Source organism: Zootoca vivipara, chromosome 6, assembly GCF_963506605.1.
Source record: "Zootoca vivipara chromosome 6, rZooViv1.1, whole genome shotgun sequence".
In the NCBI taxonomy this organism is placed as follows: domain Eukaryota; kingdom Metazoa; phylum Chordata; class Lepidosauria; order Squamata; family Lacertidae; genus Zootoca; species Zootoca vivipara.
The window spans coordinates 64,612,649-64,634,862 of record NC_083281.1 but is presented as its reverse complement, the minus strand read 5'-3'; the positions used below and the strand labels follow the sequence as shown (position 1 = coordinate 64,634,862).

At 42.6% G+C, this 22,214-nt stretch overlaps 1 protein-coding gene across 1 annotated transcript in view; it reads right to left on the bottom strand.

Annotated features, from left to right (window-relative positions):
• The window catches only part of CDH13 (cadherin 13), a 612,680-nt gene that overhangs the window by 45,621 nt on the left and 544,845 nt on the right, over positions 1-22,214 (bottom strand). The window lies entirely within an intron of this gene.

Sequence of the window (22,214 nt, the reverse complement as noted above, 5' to 3'; positions counted from 1 at the left end):
TATCCAATTCAACAAGCTCAGCATAACAGGCCACCATTCAAATGTGAGTGTTTGGACAGACATCAGTAGCTGACCACTGTGCTGACTTTAGAGTCTGCCATGCACCTGTTTTGATGATCAACGAAGACCCCATGGGCAGATAAAAGAATTAAAGGTGGTGGCCACAGAACATGCTGAGGTTTATTACAACTTGTTTGGTCCTGCACACATGTTCCACATTTCCTTTGTCTCATTCTGTGAATGAACACACAGAGAAAGAGCTGTGGTGTTGTCAGACCTATCCAATTGCACATTATGCACTCTGGCTGCATACTGCAAACATTTTAGGGGGTGGTCAGGGAAGGATAATTTATACTCATCTGCTGCTTGAAAAAATTCATTAAACACTTAATCTCCACCCTCCCAATTGTTGCAAAGGAGGAGGGGCTGCTACTGATTTTGCCCTGGGGGGCTTAGATTGGGCAGTGATGGCAGTTGAGCTGCCTGTCCCTTGGTCCCCCTCCCTCCTACTCTTTCCCTCTCTCCCTCTCCTACACTTTCACTCTCACATGCACACACACAAACAGCACACAAACTCACAGGCTGGCATGCACAAGGCGCCCCCTTGGCTGGATCCTGCATGATCAGAGGATCCACTTGACTGGGAACTGAGGGGCACAGGGAGAATTCACAAAGTTTCCAGCCAGACCAAAGCTCCCTCTCACACATACCCTCCTGCCTTGTGCCTTGGCTTTCAATATGGCTTGGCTTAGCACTGCTTCCAGATTAGGGAGGGAGGGAGATAAATCAACCAACGGTTCTCTGGGAAAAGGCCACCGAGATGGAGGTACAGTGGCTGCTTCCCCTCAAAACCAACCACCCAAACAAAATTGGCAAAAAACCACAAAACCTTTCCACATGGGTTACCATATGTTCGGGTTTCTCCGGACAACGGGAATTAAAAATTCCACCCAGACACCATTTTTGGGTGACAAATCTCGGTGATGTCTGGGATTTTCCAGACATATGGCAGCTCTAGCTTACAACATATCTAAAATCAATGCTTAAAAACTTCCCTAAACAGGGCTACCTTCAGATGTCTTCTAAAAGTCAAATATTTATTTCCTTGACATCTGAAGGGAGGGTTTTCCACAGGAGGGCACCACTACAGAGAAGGCCCTTTGCCTGGTTCCCTGCAGCCTCACTTTTCACAGGAAGGGAACCAGAAGGCCCTTGGAGCTGGACCTCAGTGTTTGGGCTGACTGATGGGGGTAGAGACGCTCCTTCAGGTACACTGGGCTGAGACAGTTTAGGGCTTTAAATGTCAGCACCAATGCTTTGAATTATGCTCGGAAATGTACTGGGAGCCAGTGAAGATCCTTTATGGTCTTGGTGGCCACTCCCAGTCACCAGTCTAGCTGCCGCATTCTGGATTAGTTGTAGTTTCTGAGTCACCTTCAAAGGTAGCCCCACATAGAGCACATTGCAGTAGTCCAAGCGGGAGATAACCAGGGCATGCACCACTCTGGTGAGACAGTCTGCAGTAGGGTCTCAGTCTGTGTAACCAGATGGAGCTGGTAAATATCTGCCCTGGACACAGAATTGACCTGCACCTCCATGGGCAGTTGTGAGTCCAAAATGACTTCCAGGCTGCACACCTGGTTTTATCCCATTCAGAACCAAGGAGTCCCCCACACCCACCCGCCCCCTGTCCCCCAAGAACAGTACTTGTCTCTTGTCAGGATTCAACCTCAATCTGTTAGCCACCATCCAGTATGAGTAGATGAATGGATATCTTAATATTTTGTGGGGCAACTTCAGCCACAGTCTGATCACCTTCTTCCTCACCATTTGATTTCCAACCACCCTTAATGTCTGATTTATCATCTTTAGATTTTGCCACATTGGGAATATCCCTTTGATTTATGTACCTTAAACAAGTGGACAGCAAAGTTCAGAATCCAAAGTGCCAGTGACCTACAAAACCTTTTGCTTGTTTGCTTTTTCTTTTAATGAGAAGATAATAAATAATGAAAACCAGTTCTTTGAATCAGGGCCAAGTGCACCAATAAATGAAATTACACATTCGTGCTTCAGAAAGAAAAATGAAGGGTCCCCGAATTCTTAGCTTTGCTCTGTTTGCCCTCCACCTAATCTTCTGCCCGCATTTGGCTGTTCAAATGGGAAACCATAACCAGCTGGCTAGTTTTTTCCATTAAATATTTGATGATACAAAATGCAGAAGTCTGCATGTGTTAGCAAAGCCATGATAATATGTGAAATGTGCAGCGGGCCATAAAAACACTTCCTGGAGTGCAGAGAGATTTCAAAAGATACCAAATGAGTTTTTTTCCTTCCATCTCTCTCTCTCTCTCTCTCTCTCTCTCTCTGGATTTTGTGCTAAGACTTGGTATATAATAAAGAAGAATAAAGAATAGGATTTAGATCCCCCTTTCAGGCAACAATTTGGGCTGCTAACCTTTGAACCGGACACTGTAGTTCTGCCTGCAACACAAGTGTGCTGTGAACATTCAACTGGAGGTGCTCAGTTAGGCCAAGCGCACAGTTTAAGAACATAATAAGGGCAAAAAGTTCAATCCAGTTTATCACAGTGGCCAACCAGATGCTTATGGGAAGTTCACAAACAGGACCTGAATGCAATAGCACCCTCCCCAGTTGCAATTCCCAGAATCTGGCCTTGAGAAATGTACTGCCTCTGATAGTGGAGGGAGAAACATAGTCTTCATGGCTTGTAGCCATTGATAGCTTTATCTTCTATGAAATTGTCTAATCCAAAATTGATGGCCATTAAGACAGTGAATCAGCACTGTATGAAGAAGTACTGTCCTTAGCCTGACCTGAATCTTCCAATATTGGGTGGCCCCATAAAACATATTATTTATGTTTTCTCCCCACCATGCATAATATTATCAGAATTTTAAAGTTGAAATCCAATTGAATTGTGCATACCCCCCCCCCAAAAAAAAATCCAGCTGGCTCATCCTTACTCACACATTTACTCTTTTCCGATCAGCTATAGTGAACAGCATGTCATTTTGTCCGATGAATATTTTTTCCCATTTCCCCCCTTTTTGGCTTTTGAATAAAAGGATAATAGGCAATTGAAGAGTAAACCGATACAGCAGGTGGTGTGGAACTGTCTGTAATGTGTAATAGGGAGTGTGGGATGTGTGTCTGGCAGTGATACTTGGTATTAAAACTGGAGTGATGTAAGAGTGTCCCCATTTTAATCAGTAAAAAACTGGAGGGCGAGGAATATATTATTCTGATTCCTCCTCCTCCTCCTCCTCCTCCTCCTCCTCCTCCTCCTCCTCCTCCTCCTCCTCCTCAAGTTCTCACTTGCTCCCTGTCTCGACTTTCTTCTGCCACTCTCTATCCCTCCCAGCTCTGCCCTGTTGCACTTTGGATGTTGTGTGAATTGAAACAAAGAATGAGCAACCATCAGCCAACTTTCATAGAATCACATAATCCTCTGGAGCAGGAAAAAACAAGCTTGCTCCATCCTCCATGTGACAGCCAGTTAGATGTTTGAAGATGGCTATCATATCTCCTCTCAGTCTCCTCTTTACCAGGCAAAATTTAACCAATTCCCTCAACTGTTGCATATAAGGCTTGGTTTCCAGACCCTTTATCATCTTGATCACTCTCATCCAAAGCACACTCCTAACCTGCAAGCACACACAAAAGCGGCCTGTTTCACCTCTGCTAACTGCAACCCCTTCCTGCTGGACCGAGCCCATTAAACAGTTAATGATGACTGATTAAGTAAGTTGCAGACTTCTCTGTTGCACAATGGGTTGTTTACCACAAGCCTGCAGGTTCAAGCCCACACTGAAACAGATGTGAGCAGGATTGCAGAGCGTTGGACTAGATGACTCTCGGGATCCTTTCCAATTCTACAGTTCTCTGATTCCTCTGCACACATTCCAGCTTGCCAATACCCTTCTTAAATTGTGGTGCCCAGAACCGGACACAGGACTCCAAGTGTGGACTGACCAAGGCAGAATAGAGTGGTACTATTACTTCCCTTGAGTGGGACACTAGAGTTCTTTGGACGCAGCTTACAATAGCACTAGCTACTTCACACAGTTGACTCATATTAAGCTTGTGGTCTACTAAGACCCTTAGACCCTTTTCACATGTACTACTGGCAAACCAGGTGTCCCTTATTTATACCTGTGCAGTTCATTTTTCCTGCCCAAGTCATTTTTCTGCCCAATTGCAGAATCAGATTTTGTGTTGACAACTTGCAGGATTTTGCTCTCTGCCCCCCCTCTCCTTTTTCTTACTCCACTTTTATCATAATCACAATAATCACCACCACCATCCATAGGAGCAAACGCCTAGGTTCCAAGGTCCTTTAATTCCCCCCCCCAAATAAAATACTTGAGAGGGGTGGGACTACACTTTTAAAAAGATAAAAAAATAGTAGCATGACCCCACCCTGGTATATCATACTGTATAAGACCTACATATCAACAAGTCAGATGGTATATAGCGGGACACTCAACAATAGCAGCTCAACACTCAAAGGAGAAGTTGTGCATCTTCAGTGACCAACTAAACCTGCAAAGAAAAAGGGCTTGCTACATCTCTAGAGAGTCTGATGGGTTTGGTGTCCATTATAGACAGGGTCCCATCACCAGAAGCCTGCCTTCACCCTGTCTGCATGCATTATATAAATGAGGAATATGCTCCAAGAAGCCACTAGCATATTTATTGAAGGACGGAGTGGTGTTATCATTAGGGCAGCTTAGCAGCTGCGTAGGACATGGACCTCAGACAGACACAGTTCTGACCTTTGAGGGGTGCAGTTTTATTTGTGCTGTGAACTTATAGCAATAGCTTGAAGACTTCCAAAGTCCATGCTGCCACAAGGAGAACATCTCTTCATACTACAACAAAAACTCCTGGATAATGTGTCCAATGTTTCTGTTGCCAGAAGGATCCTTCTCACAGTTCCAGTGTCAGTGGCAAGTGGTGAGCACAGTTTCTCGAAGCTTAAACCTATAAAGACTTCATATGCTCAACAATGTTGCAAAAGAGACTAGTTGGCTTGGCAACTACATCAATGGAACATGTCAAAGCATCAGCTCTTGAGCTGGAGGAGCCAGTGACAGAATTTGCAAAGGAAAAGGCACGCAAAGTGAGATTTTGATGTGCCTGAAACTGAAACTTTTGAGAAATGTCAACAACACAAGGTTATTCGAAATGATTTGGTTGCTAAAACATTTTCTTTTGTATTTGAGAAAGAGAATCAAAGATGGCTGTATTACTTATTCTTTCAATTTAAAATAAATTTGGTAGTTTCAAGATTGTGCTTTTCATTTTTCCCACGAGACATTTGTTTTTTTTAAAAAAAAATTAAGTTAGCTTTTTTGGGGTGTGTGTGTGCAAGTAGTTATCCAGCCAGCAACAATGATTGTAGGTCTATGAGTTTCAGAGTGGAACACTCCTTCAAAATTTTGAAAAGCTTGCATGTTTTTAAAATTCAGAGATACTACTTCATTCCAGTCTGAACAACTCAAGCACCAGCTTGAAAACATAGAAGAGGAAAATGTTATTCTCTCCAAATTTATGTTGAACCTCTGTACGAGTTCAGTGCAGAATATGCAATGTACAATAAAACTACAGCATGGTTCCTAGACTCTGCTCAGACACTTCTTGTGAAGGAGAGTACACCACCTGCAGAAGCAATCTGTTCTACTGCTCAGCAGCTTGTACTGTTAGAAAGTTTATCTTAAAGTTTAGATGTAATCTTCTCACCTGCATTTCCCACCCATCTGTTCTAGGCATCTTGAGCAACAGAGGGTAAACCTGATCCATCTTCTACATTACAGGCTTTGAAGACAGCTTATTGCAACTCCTAAAACCTTCTCAACAGGAATGTCGGTTCTGTGAAGCTTAGCTTCTTTAACAATAATTCCAGTTATTAACAAACTTTTACCAACTGCTTATAAGAAACTAAAGTCTGATTTTGCAAACTATGAAGAAAAGGAAGAATGAGCAGGAAAACCTAGTTATTTTACTTTTTCATAATACTCAGTGGGAGTTACAGAAAAATATATCCCCTTATCTTAGGCCTCTCGCTGTGTCACTCCCAAACAATTCCCCTAAAACAGTGGCTCCCAATTAGCTAAGTAAAGCAGACTCCCTGCTTTTCAAAAGCTGAGCCATGGACCTCCTACAGTGGTACCTCGGGTTGAGTACACAATCCGTTCTGGGGTGCCATTTGCACCCCAAAAAGTATTCAACCTGAGCAGCACTTCTGCACATGCGTGTGCGGCGGAACCAGGAAGTAAACACCCGCAGCGAACACAACCCAAGGTATGACTGTACTTTTGGAATTTTGGATATTTCTTTGGTAGTTTTTGTTTTGTGAATGGTGCCACTGGATGGATTATGCAGACCCCATGGGGTCTGTGGACCACTAATTGGGAACCACTGCCCTAAAAGAAACCAAACACAGTTTTGACACAGCTACCACATGTCCTCTTAATGTTGTCTTCTCCAAGCTAAACACTGAGCTCTTTCTACTGTTCCTCACTAGTTGCATATAAAGATATTAGAGTGGGCCACATAGCTTTTTGTAGTTAGTTGGAAATCCTGGGTAAGGTTGAGGATTATTTCTGCAAATAGATCTTATTATTTCTGACACCACTCCATCACTGGAAAGCCATACCTGAAATTCACTTCTGATTTATCATTTATGTCAGCCTGGAGATTTAGCAAACTAACCTTAATAATCATTTTCTGGAATGATTTTTTAAACAGAGGGAATTTTAAATAGATCAGGCAATTGGCAAGTTCTTTGCCACTGGATGATAGAATCTGGAAAAATGTCCAAGTAATTAATTACATTTGGAAAAAATTGAAAGGAATGAGGGGGGGAAATGAATCTAAAACCTGCAGAATTGTTACAACGAGAGCTTTAAAATGGAATGTAAATATTCCCTCATCAAATTAAAGCCATAAAGTGGTGATCATAGGGCTGTTAAATACAATTTGAAATTAAATGAAAATATTTCCTTCATCTGTCTACTCCCAAAACCCCTTCCAAATACTTCTAGATATCAAGTTGCATTATTTATTATTATTATTATTATTATTGTTGTTGTTGTTGTTGTTGTTGTTATTGTTATTATTATTATTTTCCCTTGAGATAAAATGTGCAGCTTTGAATAATCATAAAGAATCATAGAACTGTTGAAATATTTTAAAAGAAATATCTGTATACAGTGATCACGCTTGGGAATGTACTTCAGAAAAATGAGAGGCTATTTTACGAAGTAAGCTGTGCCAACATGCATTGAAAGATATGCTTCTTCCACCCTAGAAATGAAGAATCCCGTTATCCCACAAGTCATGGAGAAGAGGGAACACACAGAACATACTTCAGGTATTGCTGAAAACTGCAAATGGGGAGAGCACTCCTGTTTGTGGGCTCCCCATAAGCATCTGGTTGGCCACTTGAGCTGCATTCACACAGCCATTTATTCCATTCCCCTAACATTCCCTTAAGTGTTAATTTTCACATTACATTTGAGCTTTCACATGTCATGAAGGTCACTTCTGGAAAACTAATGGAGTACACCACATTTTTAGAGCCCATTTCTGTGTTTCTACAGGGGAAAAATATGTTTGCAACCCCCTTAACCTGAAAAATCATGGGAGTAAAATGATGAAAACTGGGGCAGGGTACCAACATATAGTTATTTCTTGCTGTTTCATGGGGGAACCGGGGCGGTGGGGGGGGAGGGGAGAGCAGAGATTCAGCCCAGGGGTGTTCGTTGTTGTGTCACACCATGCCCACTGTTGTGAATTAAATTTAGCCAGAACATGTCGGAATATCAGTCAAAAAGCCGCAGTTTCAAAACCACCACAGGCGCCACAGTGTGAAAGGAACATTAGAAAATGAGATACAAGTGCTAGATTATGATCAGGAAAACTAATACAGTATTCCCCACATCTGAATGGACCCTTAAAGAACAGCGGTTTCAAAGAGTCATGGCTTCCCCCAAAGAATTCAGGGGACTGTAGTTTCAGGTGTTGAGTTGTTTGGTGGCAGTGCTGAATGAAGCCCCTAGGCAGTTGAAATCTCAAGGGGGGGGGCAGTGTCTGGACTCTAGTGGGATAACATTGATCTGAGAAAGCTTGATTGATTCAAGATCAAATCAATATTATTTTGATCCGTTGTCGCGGGGCCCCCAAAGGCATGGGACCCATAGGCTGGTGCCTACTCTGCCTATTTGGTAATCTGGCACTGCTGGGAGGGGGGTTATCCCCCCCCCCCCAGATCTACAATTCCCATAGTTCCCCGTGAAGAGAGATTGATGATTAAATCACTCTGAGAACTGTAACTTGGTGGGGGGAAACAGGACACTCCCAATGAGTGCCACCACCCTTAACCCACAGCTCCCATAGTTTTGAAGTGGCACCATAGCACTTCAATTGCATGGTGTGAATGTGGTGCAGGATGCTGAACAGGCCCTTGGCCTGACCCAGCAAGGCTCCTCTCATGTTTTTAAATGTACTCCCACCATGGAGATTTTGCTTGCTAACAGATAAGGGGGACTTTTAGCCCACTATTCTTACACACGCTTAGCTTGTTCCTGTTCCCAGTATAATCAGCGTTACTAGTGCTACAGTAATCCACAGCATCTCCCTGCCTTGTTAGTTGCCACGCAGTCTTCAAAGACGGAGAGGCCGGCAGATGAAACGTCTGAAGTGCCAGGACAAAATAAGCCTATTAACTGGCACAGTTCTCAGAGAGAGTGGCTTTTTTCCACCCCAGGAGGCGGCACAGGGGCGGATAAGGGGAAGGCATCAAAAAGTAGCTCACTCCTGTGAAGCGTTGTTGCCATTTAGATCAACAATGTTGCAAGAGGTCAGCAGTTCTCACTGCCAGAAATCAGGTTGGGACCAGTGTTGAAAATACTTTCATAGCTATTGAGCTCTCTGGTTGAAATTCACTTTAAAACACAGGAATCTGCCTTCTACTGAATTAGCCCATTGCTCAGTATTGTCTACACTGATGGTCCCCAGGGTTTCACACAGGGAGCATTCCCAGCCCTACCTGGAGATGCTAGGAGCTGAAGCTGGGACCTTCTGCATGCAAAGCAAATGCTCTACCAGTGAGTTGTGGCCCTTCCCCATAAAGATAAAAAACTGAGCAAGGGAGTTGAAGAGCCCATGAACTCTTCACACCTGGACAGAAGGCCGAGCAAGGAAAGATGCAGAGTATCATTATTTAAATCACAGTAGTGTGTGTGTGTGTGGAAACACAATAAACACACATTAGCATATGCCATTTTTATGCAAAACTAGCCCCTCTGCCATCCTTTAATTGGAGATACACCTCCCACTTTAGGTAATATATAAATAGTACCCTAAAGAGATCTGAAATCTAGAAAACAACATAAGGGAGGCAACAGGAAAAAATGGAGGCAAGGGCAAATGAAGAGAATGTGTGATTACTGGACCTACATCTTCTTTGGATTCCTAATGGTACGGTGTAAGGATCACAGGACTGTGCGAAAGGCTTCACAGAAAATCATCCAATATCCTGCCTCCCCTCTTCCATCAAATAAAAACACACACAAGAAAAAGAGAAGGGAGGTGGTGGTTCCACTTGCCAAGGACGGCCCCAGAAGGGAAGAGATTTCATGTTCACTTTGAAAGGCAGAAAGCACATCTACTGTTTGAAGATAAAGGATGCCTGAAGTATCAGCAGTGATTGGTGCTTGATTACAAACAGGTGCAAGGGGGGCCTGGTATTTTAGTAGATTGAAGTGGGCAGAACAACCATGAAAGCCCCAGATACTATAAGCTGATTGCTGGATGAGTTAAGTGAGGTGTAGCTAACTGGAGTGTTTGAGTGTTCTAACTAACAGGTGCCTCCGCAGATGTGTCCCCTACTGCCGTGGGGTTTGGGATTGCCATGCAGTCATTCGGTGTTAAATTAACACTGGAAGATCCAGCAGTAAGAAATTCCCCCTACTGCACATGCATGGGTATTTACATTTGTGGAGACTGCTAAGCCATGCTTCTTCCATTTAACAGATACTGTGAAAATCAGACTACTTGTGCACTCAATGACAAAGGTTGGGGGAAGAAAGCTTGGACTACTGCAATGCGCTCTACGTGGGGCTACCTTTGAAGGTGACCCGGAAACTGCAATTAATCCAGAATGTGGCAGCTAGACTGGGAGTGGCCACCGAGATCACATAACACCGGTCCTAAGAGACCTACATTGGCTCCCAGTACGTTTCCGAGCACAATTCAAAGTGTTGGTGCTGACCTTAAAAGCCCTAAACAGCCTCGGTCCTGTATACCTGAAGGAGCGTCTCCACCCCCATCGTTTAGCCCGGACACTGAGATCCAGTGCCGAGGGCCTTCTGGCGGTTCCCTCACTGTGAGAAGCAGAATAATAATTCACTTTTTTATGCAATCCTGCCTAACTTGCATTTCCTGAACCAACAGGCAAACTGAAACACAACTGTGCTTCGGAACTTGGACCTTACTGAATTTTGTGATGCAGATCTTTGACCGAAAAGCAGGATCAGAAAACACATATATGAGTAAATAGACTGTACAAAACAACATTATATTAGAAGAAAGTGCTTTGGGAAATGTGTACATCAGGAGAAATTTGCATGCAAATGAATCTTAGATATTTTCTGCAGACTTTTTTAAAGTAAAGAAAAACAACCACCCCAAATAGATGTGGAAATATGAGGCAAACTGAACTTAAGGTGTTGGTGGGAAGATGAATGGAGAAAAACCAAGTTGGACAGACTCATCCATCCCTAGGCCTGCATACAGCGTTAAAAAACATTATATAGAAAGCAGAGCGCACTTACAATGAGGCAAACAGGAGCATTATGTTACACACTAGCAATTAGAGAAAGCTCGGTTTGGTTTTGTGTATGCTTATATTTAAAAGGCCCTTAAAACAACAACAACAACAACCCTCTTTCCAAATTTGCTGAAGGCAGTGTCAGGCTCTTAACAGCCTGCAAAGACATGCTTGAGAGAGTACCTTGTCTCTCTAATTTGCTCTTCTTGAAAGAAGCAGGAATGGAGGGGGGAGGGGTGGTGATGGGGAAACATTGCCATGATTCATCTGGCTTGGAGGAATGAATTAAAACCTCATACGTGACAAAGAACTGAGAAGGAACAGATAAGTGAGTTATCCCACAGGACATGTGACAATCCAAGGATGTGATGAGTCTGAAAAACTGAACAGCATGCTTTATTGTGAGTTATCTATACATATAAGCTGGTTCCCCGCATTCTAACACAGCAGCTTGGGGGCCGCTTTCCCTTTGGGGGGGAGGGGGAGAGCACATGGCAGTGGTGGGTGAGGCAACGGATGCTACTTATATCCTTGTACTGCAGGTGACAATCCAGCCCAGCGAAAGAAAGGGGTTGCTACACTCACTTACCACCCATGGAAGCAAGCAATGGAGGTCGGCACATTAGGGCAAATGGGGGACTGCTCCACCAATCTCATTCTGAGCCAGCCCTCCCTATTCCTCTCCCAGAGCTACAATTCTGAGTGGCTTATCAATCAATCCCTCTTCCTAGGAAACTCTGGGCAGTGTAGCTCTCAGGGGAAAATAGAGGCCTCCTAACAACTCTCAGCACCCTTAACTGTGGTGTTCGTACAGAGCCCCCGGTCGTTTCACAGACTATTGACCTGTACACCACTACGTTATTCTTCCACTGCCTCCAATTTTGTGGGGGGTGGCAGGGTTCCCCAGTGAAGTATTGAGTCTCAGTCAGGTAGAGTTAACAATGAAGATTAAAGTTTTAAAATATATTCGAAACGCTGTCACTCTATTCCTTCTCAATCCTGTCCCTGTCTCTAACTCACTCTGACTCCTCTATCTCCCCTCCCAAAAAAACCAACCAAACTGTCAAAAACTCTGGGCTGAGCCTAAAAATCAGGTAGGCTCCACCCCCGGGCTTTCTCCCTGGTCAACCTATTAACCCTTTCTCTCCCCCCCAATGCAAACTTATCCCCAAAGAATGGGCAACTCTTTTTTGGGGGGGAGAGGGGGAAGCCAAGTGGTATCGTAGCACTTTCAATGTATACTACAATTGTGGCCAAAGGCTTGCAGGAAAAATGCAGTGTCATTTGGTGGTCTAAATTCCACTGAGAGATCTGCTTACATCTTGCCTTAGCAGGGGAAGAAGGAGACTTGCTTATTTTCATTTTCATTTCGTTTCATTTTATTCTTTTGCTCTCAAGAGAACGCCAGATTATGTTTTAGGCATTTCATGTATCACACATCAAGTTGAGTTTCTTACACATGTTATTACACACTGTGTGAAAACACTTTGGGTACTTTATTTTTTATTTATTTTATTTATTCTCTCTCGCTGCCTCTCAAAGCTGAGGGAAGATGAAATGCTGCTGCTGCTTGGGAGCTAAGCAGAACAAAAAGAAGGCAACCAGAAAGAAAGAAAGAAATGATGAAGACGTACAATTCTGCTGGCGGAAATTATGCACCCTCCCTTTTGCCTGCTGTGCTGAAGCCCCACTGGGACTTTGACTGGTGAGCTACCTGGAAGGGAATGTGGCTGAGCGGTGGAGCATCTACTTCGCTAGCCAAAGGTCCCAGGTTCGATCACTGGCAACTGCAGGTAGGGTTGATGCCTTGGAGGTCATTGAAGGCAATGGTGAGCTAGATGGCTCCATAGTCTGCCTCTTCTTTACACAGCACATGGATTAAGTGTGGTGGCCATTGAGTCGAGTGGCTTTGAAAGAGGATTAGGCAAAGTTATGGCTTTCGACATCTACTAGCCACAAGGACTATGCTGTACTTCCATGGTTGGAGTCAGTAATGTTTCTGAATACCAGTTGCTAGAAACTGCAGGAGGGGAGAGAGCTCTTGTGTTTGGGTCGTAGCTGCGGGTTTCCCACAGGCATCAGGGTGGCCCAGGTGAGAACAGGATGCTGAACTAGCAGCATCATTCCCTTCATGGCTTTCTGTGGTCCAGGGGTAGGGAAACTGTTGTCCTCCAGATGTTGTTGAACTCCAAACCCCATTGGCTCCAGCCAGGATGAATCTGCATAATCAGCCTCTGCTGTGGTGTAATTCCCTCTGGATCTAGTTGTAGGACAGCACTGCAAAGCCATCAGCCAGTTGCCCGCAGCCCCAACTGAAGGAGTAGCAAAGCTTTTCAGCTAAATGCAAGCAAATGGAGCCCCCTCCACCTTCTTGCATAGTAACAATGATTCACTTGTCTCCCCAAACTGACAGATTTTGTCTTACTCCAGAAAATAACACAGTTATTTCATAGGCCATATACTTCAGGACTAACTATTTCTTTTTTGCCAGTCTGTTAAGTGTCATTTTGATTGTCACCCAAGACATGACTGTGCCATATTACAGAGTGGTGTAGTGGTTAGAGTACTGGGATGGGACTCAGCCATCAGTCTCACCTGGAGCCATCACTGCCATTGAGTATAACCTACATAACATTGGGGTGGGGTTTACCCATTGAAATAATTGAACCAAGTTACTCATGTTCATTAACTCTGAGTATGACTAGCATTGGCTACTAACCAATGTCTGCCTCTTTGAAATCATTGGAGGAAATGAAATGAATAAAATAAACAAACAAACAAATAAATATTATGTCTATGTCATATTTTTAATTCTTTTAAACACCAAGTTATTTGATGGGTGAATTGTTTTATTGGCTGTTCTGTAAAACTGCTTTGTGACCTTCTGCGGTGAAAAGTGGTCTGTCGATTTTGGAAATATTAAATAAATACATAAATAGTCTCCGCTGGCAAACAATTGGCTTGGCTACATGATTAAGATTGGGCTTATCATTTCTCCAAGGACTCCAAAGTTCTGGCTTCTCTCAAGTGATGAAACCTGCGTTCTGCTCCTTACGCTGGATTTTCATATGTAATGATCAAGCTTTACATTATGGGCACACAACCTACTGCTGGTTATAAGCTCTGAAGAACTTCAGTTCGTGGGTGACTTATGGTCTCTCTGATGCCTAACAAAGTGCATAATTTCACTTACACTCAGAAGCTATTTTACAGAAATTGGACCTCTTATTACAAAGTTAATAGAAAAAACACTAGTTGAACTCCATGAGGTATTTTTCCTATTACTGTAATATTACAGAAAGCTATTGGGTGAAAAATGAGTGCTCATATGTTCCAACCATTTCCTAAATGAACCTAAGTGCAATTCTAATAGCAAATGCTGCATGAGGTTATTGAAAGAAAAATGGGAGGGAGGAGGGTGGGTGTTTTTTAAGGGTGTCTCATTTTACTGGAGGCAATCTTGTCATAAAATGCCATCTCATTGGGAAATTATAGAGGCAGGACTCTGGGGGAAAATGCTAGTGCTATGGAAAGGCTCTGGGCTTTCTTGAGGATTTTTCGTGTGTTTGCCTGCACCGTAAGAGCAGCAGGGACAAAAGTGTTCTGAGAGTGGATGAACAGAGGGAGGTTGTTTTGCAGGACACTCAGGAACAGCAGCCACTTCAACTTGTGGCAAGAGCTGCACAGTGTTAGGTAATATATGTTTAGTCCACCCTTTTAACTTCCTTTTGCATAATTTTGTAGAATCCGCAGCAACAGGAGCCCTCACACAAGACCCAAGCACAACAGCACTCTCCCCTCCTGTAGTTTCTACCAACAGGTATTCGGAAGCAATTACTGCCTCTGACTATGGAGGCACAACATAGCCACTGTGGCCAGAAGTCGTTGATTGCCTTCTCCTCCATGAATTTGTCTGATTCTCTTGTTGATTCTCAAGTTGGTGGCCATCATTGCCTCCTGTGAGTGAGGACAGACTCTGGTCTTTCAGATTTCAGCGGTGCCCTGCTCAGTTCAGGACATCAGTTGTGATGCCTTGAAGTGCCCCCTAGGCTAGGTGCCCAGCTCAGCAGAACCAGTTGCACTGCCCTAAATCCAACTCTGCTGTGAGAGCAAGTTCGTTAAGGTAACTATGTGCTGTGTGAATAAGTACTTCCTTTTATCTGTTCTGAGTCTTCCAACATTCAGCTAAGAAGATGAAAATTCTCAGAGTACTGAGGAGGTGGAAGCGAGGCTATTAATTTAGGCCTATAGATTTATTATATATTTTGTCTACACAAGAAAAGAAATTGTCTGACTTAAGAGTCTGGAGGCAAGCTTTTCAAACTCTGGAAGGCATTTTTAGCAATGAATGAGTGCCTAGCTGCATGCAGACACTTTTTGCTCAAGACTCTCTAGACGTGTGTGTGTGGGGGGGTGCTTTTTGAAACGAGATTGCTGAGTAATCCAACAGTAAGCTTATTGGTCCATGCCTACAATAAAGAGAGTGAAAAATTAATCCCCACGCCATTACGGCAAGGAATGATAGTTCTCAGCTCCCATCACGTTTTGACAGAGAGTGCTCAGCTCTGCTTGATGAAGCCAGCAGCAGAGTATGAAATACATTTCTAGAATTAGTTTCATGACTCATAGCTTATGCTTTCATTGCTCACAGAGGGCTGGTGATTGGCAGCATAAGTAGGGACAACAGAAGTAAGTTACTTCTTGCTCTGCTTAGTTTCTGCAATGCTTGGGAGTTGGGTTGAAGAGCCACTTCGCAAACAGAACTTCAGCAGATCAGTGTCCCCTGTAAATGGTTTTAGGCAGACTCCATCTCTTTACATACATAAATTAAATATCCATATCTGATTTGTTTCCACTTTTCCAAGAAGCTTCCCCTTGACATTTCCCGCATCTTGCAGCTGATAATTGCCAGCTGTGCTACATCAAATCATAGATACCAAATGATCAAGTTATGCTGAATTATTGTTAGTGCTGGTTTTGGTAGGGTTTTTCTCTCTCCCCACCGACTCTCTAAATGAAAATGCTTTTAAAATGATGGTATAAATGTTGTTCCTATTTTGGTGTATATTTTGAAAACGGAATCAGTAAAAAATTTGCTCTAGAACATTGATCCAGGAATTCGTTCAATGAACGTAGAATAAATTTGGAAGGGTGCCTCAATGTGAGCATCTCCTCACACAACCATACCAAAGAGACCACCTCAAGCAGCTTCATGGCTTTTCTTCAGATCACCAGCCATGAAATAGCATTACTTTTCTCCAGTACATGCACTGGATGAAGTAGACTTTTGCCAAATAAAACTCAAGTCATGCAAGGATTTTTAGATGCCACAGAACTTTCTTCTTTTTGCTACCATGGATAAATGTAGCTACTCGTTTCTCACCTGGAATCAGACGGTACCTAGCATCATATCTAGGTGGGGAACCTTAGGCATGGCACCAAATCTAGCCCTCAGAATACTACCCAGGCCATATCCTGTAATGCTCCTGCTTTGCATCCTCTATGTTTTTGCTGAGTCCCTGAACTATGGCAATGCTTTTTGCTTGTCTGGATGAAGAAAAGAGAGGTGTGTGTAGAAACCATCTACAAATTGGCTCAGGGCCAGGGATGTGGGGGTTCAGGAGAACGCCAAGAACAGTGAATGGGAGAGGGGGTTCTGATTTGTAATAGTATGATGTCTATATATATATATATATATATATATATATATATATATATATATATATAATCACATACCCATATTTTCAGATAATATGTGTGCCAATTAAATATAGCTATTTAATCAATTAGATGTGCTGCAAAACCATAATCAACCATGCTCCCGCCTTTGCAAGAGAAAGATCAACTCACATCATTTCCCGAGAATGAAAGTTGCAGTAATATATTTACATAAATAATTAAAACTCCAGACGCACAGTAGGTAATAAAAATATATTGCCACAATAAAATATGAAAGCAGAGAGCATTGCTTTAATTAAAAATTACTACTACAGTGCAGTAAACAACATATTTATACTTAGTGTGAAGCCTTAACTCTTGAAAGGCTCTGGACTTGTTGAGCCCATGGTGGAAAGACATACCTTGAAGGATCTTTCCATAAAGACATATTACTGAAGCTGGTAAATATGTTTAATTAAGATCTACTGTTAATAATGGATTCCTGAGAATGAGGTTCTTCTTTTAATTTCCCATGGTAGGGAACATTATTAAGTTTGGCCTTTAACATCTCTTTGACACACACACACACACACACACACACACACACACACGAATGTTCTGATTAACAATTCTGAGATGGGGAAGAGGGACTCAAAATTAAACTCTTAAATCTGTTATGAAACTGACAGGAATCCCTGATTAAGAAATCAAAGTTCGGTATTGTTATTTGGAATCTATTAATCATTGGCTTGACTTAACTGTTGGATAATAAATGGTATGGGGTCCTGCTTCCCCCGACTTCTAACAAAAATGAAACAATTAATAGAAAACTTAACTTGAGGTTAACTAAATAGTAGAGATGGGGCTGTGTCTAATGACCAGCATTCAGGTGTACCATATAAAGATTTGTCATCCAGCAAGAAAATAGAAAACTTAGGATGGAAGAACATTCAAGGAATGGGAAATTTTAATATGGCAATATCCTTTAACTGAAAGATGGACAAAGCAAGCACTAGCAAAATTAAAAACGGAAAAAGAAACCCAGTAGGGATGGTGATGTCCTCTGCCCAGTGACATTTCTTCTTCCAAACTAGGGAGAGTTTAATTTTAATCTCAGCCAAGCCAATGTTCCCAAGTGTTTGAGTACACTATTTTTCTGGCATTCTGAAAATTGCACATATCAGGCTAGCTTATGTTGCTCATTACCAGAAGTCTGGAGAATCTCCGAGTTATTCATCAAGCAACCTGAAGGTGCTCCCTTTGCATTAAATAGCTGTGCAGCTCAGGAATAATGCTTTCCAGGAACATTTTCACCCACCACAGCTAAATAAGTACACAAGCACATGTTTCCATTAGGCCTCTGTTAATAACAGGGAACATTATACAGACAACTGCTGATTTTCAAATTTCAGCAGTCAGTTGTGAAAAGGTAATTCAGTGATAGCAGTCAGAGAACCGGACCAAATCAGCCCATGTGATCCCCATCCCCCAGGTCTCATTTTCCAAGTGTTCAGTTTGCACCATTTTCCACGTCTTGCACAATTAGGCTGTGTGTGTGTGTGACTATCAACTTCACTTTCCTCCAGTGGCTCATTTTTCTTGCTTTAAGTTCAGTTTGCAACATTTTTCACACCAGTATTTCACACCAGTTCACAAATCCATCCCCTCAAAAAAGAAAAAGAAAGGAAGTCACGTTTACCATGTGATGTGATGGTTTGAATGTTGGATTTTGACCTGAGAGAACAAGGTTTGAATCCCCACTCAGCCATGAAGCATCATGAGGTTGTTTTGAGGATAAAATGGGTAGGGGGAAAACCATATACACCTACTTGAGCTCCTTGGAGGAAAAGGTAGTATTAAAATGTAATAAATACATAGTACTTTTAATATTCAATTTACATAATGCATTTTCATGCATTATTTCCATTCAATATGTGCATTTTTGTGCTCATTTTCCCCTAATGCATGCTGTTTGGGACACAGTTTTGGTGGTGGGTTGGGTTTGGAGAAGTGCATTGCAAAATTTTAAATAATGCAAATTTAGAAGGGCAGCTATGTTTGGGTTCACATTGGTATGGGAACTGAATTACAGTAGTTAGATTTTCATTTTCATTTACTTAACAAAAATTATATACCACTTCACTGTAAGAAAATCTCTAAGTGGCTTATACAATTATATAATAAAACATTTAAAAAATCCCAGTGAAAACAGTTAAAAACAGATATGTAAAAACATTCAAAAGATGATTAAAATCAACACTAGCTGAAATATCCCTCAGTACAACCGTATGATCTTGTGAAGCCACTCAGTTTTCTCACCCTCTCCCATATTTCCACTGGTTCCTGCACCTTGTTCACCTTGTAACATCCTTGTTCATGTGGAATCTTTGCCTTGCCTCCAACCTCATGGCTTTGCTTTTCATGTTGTTATTGCTGCTCTTTTTGAGATGTTCAGCCTGAGGAAAGCAAAGCTTTCCTACGGGGAACAGAGAGAAAGATCCTGCGGTTTGGCAATGCAAGCAATGGTCTAAGCAATGTCATGAGCTCTGGGAGCCTCTTCGGTTTAGGTTCTGTGCCATTGTTATTCAAGATTGCTAACTCCTCAGCAGGAGATTGCGACTGGCGGTACATGGCCAAGGAGATTTCTGCCGTTCTGTCTGGCTAGCTTATGCTATTTGCAAAGCAAACGAGCACACGCACACACACCCCACGAGCCATTAATACCAGCTGTGATTTGCATTTGCAACATAATCATTAAAGGAATTGCCAAAAATCGCTGGGCCTGGTTGAGGGGTGAGGTGAGGTGAGCAATGGAGAGATCTGGTATTCAAGGCAGATTGAGGATAATAGCAGCCCACAGTCTGTCTCACACCTTTGGTCTCTGGAGACAGCATCCCTTCCACTGTGAAAGATCAAACACTGCAAATAATTAATGAGCCTGTTCTTGTCAAAATAGCTCCCTTGGAAATAGTTACACCTGTCAATAACTTGAGCGCCATATTTGCTAATCAAAAAGGCCAAACCCCGTCAGGAATACAGGACTTCTTCAATACAAGCTAGGTTTTAAGTGATGCACCTGGGAGGTAGCTGGCGGTGGTGATGGTAGTCATATATTGATGCTCTGACACATAATAGAAATTCCTTTGCACTAGCCCATCCATCACCAGCCACCCCTGAGAACAGCAAATGACACCAGGAATCCCTGGAGCAAAGACTAAAACAAAATGAAGTGGGTAAACCTGAATTTAATAAATAAATTTCCCCCCAAAAAATAAACAGGGGAGATGACACCTGTTAAGGGCAGAGCTCATGGTTATTTCTGACACAGGAGCATGAAATATTCATACTCTGCTTTAACTAGGTGTTTTAACGACATGGGGAATTGAACCCTCTAATTATCTACCCTAACTTTTCTCACCTAACATTGCAATTTGCAACGCTCATATCTGCTTAAATTCTCATTTGCATTGTTTCCACTTCTGCTTCACTCAAGCCACATGCACCCAAATGACTTCACTGCTTGTTTGTATACACCACGAGTGCAATGATCAGCATAAATGTTTTCTTAGCAGAATGAGTTATGTGCTTCTGGGCTGAGCCAACTCTCTGCTCTCTGAGCCAGCACCTTTCAGAGCTTGACTGCTCTCTGGGTAGCAAGCCATCTAAGACTCAAATGCCTACAAGATGAGAATGCAGAGCTCCATCTTCCACCCTATGCCCTCTGGAGGTCACCTACCTAATATGTACTTCATGAAGTGATACATAAAGTGAAGTTCAGCCATCCTTCAAAATTTGCACTTCTCAGGATTTTGGAATACAGTTCTCCAACCAAAACATGTATACAAAAATATGTATATTAGGAGAAAGTGTGCATAAAGTTACATATATCTGTGAATATAGCATACAAAATTGCATTATATTAGGAACAATAGCTCTGTGAAGAATGTTGCTAGATTTGCATACAGAATGTGTGCATTAAGAGAAATGAGCACTCCGGACAATGTGCAATAATTAGAAACAGAGAGAAACGAAAATGGGCAGCTTTATCCATCCTTCCCTAGCTCAAGGTATTGCTAAGCACAGGAGTTAGCACTGATTCCTCCAGAACAGGAACAGATTGGCAGAAAGAATGTAGCAGCTGTGCATGCTGCCAACTGGAGCCACCCTCATCACATGCACCAATGCTGGAGGAATGCAACAGCTATGGCCTCCTGTTACAATTATAAACCCTGTAAAATGTGAGAGAGTAAGTACCCAGTTCAAAGATGACTGCTCCTATATCACTCCCAGGGACATCTAAGAGGTTCCACCCAGGTTTGGTCTTCTTGTCATGTATGTATAGCAAAGAAGTGCTGTTGACCCCGTTAAGGACTTTTGTGGCTTGTGTGTCATGCAAACAATCAAGGAATACCAGGCACGCAGAAGGACATCTCTGTTCCATTTTCAAAAATAATAGAGAGGTGGGTGGAAACAGATATGTGGAAGGGGAATGCCCAAGACTGAGAGAAGGTAGGGATTTTGCAGTGTCAAAGCTATAGTTCTGCAGGATTGCTCTAAAGTGGGTCCAGAAATGTTAAGGCAGAGACTGGATTTCAGAGATGGAAGAATGCTCAAAGAAAAGGAAGCACCAGTCAGGAAGAAACAAGAGCCCCCAAACAAGTAAGTTAGGGCAGTGTTTCTCAACCAGTGTGCCTCCAGATGTTTTGGGACTACAACTCCCATCATTCCTGACCACTGGTCTTGCTAGCTAGGGATGATGGGAGTTGTAGTCCCAAAACATCTGGAGGCACACTGGTTGAGAAACACTGAGTTAGGAGACATCGTGGCAAAAGCCCTGAGTCACCTCCAAGCTCCTCGCTTCTGGGGCTTCTGGAAAGCATAAGCCACCCCAATTTGCACTTGCTGCAAAAGACAATTCTAGCTGATATCGGTGAAAGACACAACCCCTTTGAGGAAACATTGTGGGCTGCTTCCTCATGCATTAAAAGCGATGGTGAAGGCCACACCTGTGCAAGCAGAGACTCCAAATGTACACTGGCAAATGCATGGGGCTGTGGATTGGAGTGGCAATCATCTTCATGCTTACACGTCATTAACAATGATGCCAGTTGCAGACAGTTTGGATGTCAGCTGGCTATCATAGGATTTCCTGTTTCTATATTCCCAAGCCATCCCTACTCCAAACAGCCAGTCAATTTTAGAGTGAAAAATATATAGTTTCTCTCTCCACAGGGGTGTGCAAAAGTGCCGGTAGATGAGAATAATCTGATATATTTGCACATACTGTGGCCGCAGGAGGTTCAGAACAGGAAACCACATTCATATGTCATAAAATAGTATTGTAATTGATTCTCCATCCTTTAAACATGAGACAATGGCAGCATTTAATAGTCCACACACTTCCTTGGAGACGTGGACTACATGTGGAATATCATGTTGATATTACCAGAGACATCATTCTGTAGAATTGATCCTGGGTGGTCTTTCCCCCTTCTAAAAGTTGGAGCTTTGTTTAATGTCAATGCTTCAACTGAAGGACATTTATTTCCCAGTAGCACTGAAAAATTGGGGCAAATAGCTATCATTTCACCAGTGAGTGTGAGAACTAAGCATGAATGTCATTCTGCCTATTAAACAAAGGAGGAATTCCCCCACCCCACCCTGTTACCTGCCTTAACTATTTTGTCCAACATTATTT